Genomic DNA, 2772 nt, shown 5'->3' with positions numbered 1-2772 from the left:
GGCAGGGTAAGGTCTCCAAGGGAATGCTTGCAGGGACCACCTTGCTGCAAGATGAATGAGCAGGTGCATTGTGATAGAAAAAAACATCCTTCACACAACTTCCCTTCAAGTCACCATCCTTTGTTTCCTTGGGGGTATGGTCTGCTGAAAAAAACAAAACCCACACCTCTAACAAAGTCATTCCTCCGGGTACACATGCCACCGTCTCGGACACAGAAAGCATGTCTCGGACCACCGGAAGAGCACATACTCCATCTATCTGAAGTGGCAGAGGCTGAGACCAGAGCCACCAGAGACTGTGATGCAAAGACTATGGAACAGAGCAAAGGAGCCAGGCTGAGACGAGAGGCCGAGGCAAAGGAAAGATAAGACACGAGAGAGGGGCGGTGCTGAGACTATGAGACTGGGAGGTTGAGTGACAGGCGGGCTTCCTGCTCAAGGGGCCATGTGGCCGAGAGGCTGAGGACTGGAGAGACGTGGCTGCTGGCTGAGGAGAGCTATTGCTGTGGACCATTAACTGTATCCTGACTGATGGCAACCTATTACCTTCCCTATTAAACCCTTGGAATTGTATTGTCTGTGAGTTGTGTGTGGCCACTGTCATGAATTATTGAACCCAGCAGAGGTAGAGTGGCATGGGAACAAGTAAAGGAGGATGGAGCATGGAGGCATGTCTGATCCCTGCCTGTGGTAAGAGGGAAGCCAGGGGAGGTCAGATATGCCACCCCCAGCCCCACCCTCCGCACGGTTTACCGTATTAATACAGATGCTCCCCCAAATCACTCATAAAAAAAGGAGAACATTTCTAGTAATTACAAGACTAGCCATTTAAACATGTGATAGTCTCTCTGAAACAAGGTTTTCGGGCAAGCCCCCTTCAACCTCAATTTTCCACCTGGCAACACACTCTCTTCTTCATGACTTAAGAGAATACCTATAAAAGTCATCACTTATCTTTTCCCAGTCACTCCTCAACCCATTGAAATGTGGCTTCCACTTTCTACCACTCAAATGAACCTGCTCTTACAAAGTTATCGCTGATGTCCCGTCACTGACCTCCAATGGCTATTTCTCATCTCATTCCTTACCATGGCTGGCCTCTATCCAACTACTGACTACATTCTCAAAGCAATTTCCACTGGCTCCTGGGACCCCAGGCTCCTGGAATCTCCTGCCCTCTCATTACTCTTTTTTGCTGCAAGCTGGCACACCTCTGGCTACTCAGAACCCACTGGTTTCCAAGTAACTCTGCCTCATTATGCAATCTAGCAGGACAGAGACCTTTTTGAATCCATAAATAACATTTATATAAAGGTTCTTCTCCCCACAATTTCCTTGATACTGACAAGGAAGCCCTGGCAAGGGGCATAGGTCCAAATGATTTTTAAAGTCTTGCTTTCAGGTGGCTTGTCACCCCAAAAGATGACCCCAGCCTCATACTTAACACTGGATTGTCCCAAGGGTATTACCATAGTCAAGATCTGGGCTTTTCTCCTCATCTGCCACTTAACTTGCTGTGGACACCTACTGTTGGTCTACTCAGCACCAACTGCATTCCCACTCTCTCTGGAAACTCTTTCTTCCCTAGCACCATTCTAGCCATACGGCTCAATAGGTAGCTGCCATGTTCTTGGGTTACTAGCTCTCCTGGCTGCAGCTGCTCAGTGCAGGGTAGACAATTAGCCTCAGCTGGATAGAGCAGAACCCTGTCCTGGGATATTTTTTTTTAGGACTTAGGGTTTCTTCTTTGCAATGGAGAAAAGTTCTGAAGCTGCAACATGTGAAAATTCCAAGAATCGTTTAAAGAAAGTTGGTTTGTATGGAGAAAAAAGTAAAGTCAGCACGCAGAGAAAAACAGAACTTAGGGGAAAACCAGTGCTGGTGGCTGAGTCCCAGGTGCACTGCGCCTCCCCTTTGGGAGGGGCTGTCATTCACTGAACTCTACCTTGGATTCCATAAATTAGGCTTTAGATCCCTTATAACTAAATTAACACCAACCATATGTAAACCACTTAAAATTCTGAGTCTGTTTCTTCATTTGTAGAAGCCTACTTCAAAGACTTTTGGTAAGGGCTAATGAGATATGTAGCTCTGTCAAAATCACACTGGAGTATAAATGTGTAAGGAGTGACTAAACCTACACTCTACTCACTGTCTTTATCCGACATGTCACATTTATGACCAGAGTACGAAAGTCTACTATCTATCATTAACAACATACATCCGGCAGTGGCAAACGCCGAGGTGTGAGGGAAGAGTACCATTGGCTGTGATGATTAAGGTTATGAGCCCAGGTGGCTGAAGCATGATTCTCAGTGGTTTGGCAGTTATGGAGTGATGCAATTTGGCATTACATGATGCAATCATCCTCCATTTTCATGTAACACCAATTTTCTCACAATGACTTTTACTTTGGAATTTAACCATGTTGACAAGTGTGGGTATATTTAGATATTGAATGATAAAGACAATGATAAGTGTTACCCAGTTGAAATTTCAACTTAGAGTAAGCTCATCCCCACTGTTGAAGAATGCGTGTCCTACTGATTGGAAGGTATTAAATTCCGTAACGCATACACATTGCTTTGTCTGTCCAGCACGCTTTGCCCTTCCACCAACTCACGTACCCTTCTTCTGACAATCATATCACCTCCACTCCATCCATTTGGTTTCTATAGTAACTGCCATACTTCTTCAATAGTCCATCCCCAGCTGGGCTAATGAATCCGAGATTTTTGGACACAAAACCAGAGAAAGCATCAGCACAATTTA

Source organism: Echinops telfairi, unplaced genomic scaffold, assembly GCF_000313985.2.
Source record: "Echinops telfairi isolate 266 unplaced genomic scaffold, ASM31398v2 ScPeMD7_7457;HRSCAF=8495, whole genome shotgun sequence".
Classification (NCBI taxonomy): domain Eukaryota; kingdom Metazoa; phylum Chordata; class Mammalia; order Afrosoricida; family Tenrecidae; genus Echinops; species Echinops telfairi.
Note: the sequence above shows the minus strand (reverse complement) of the source record.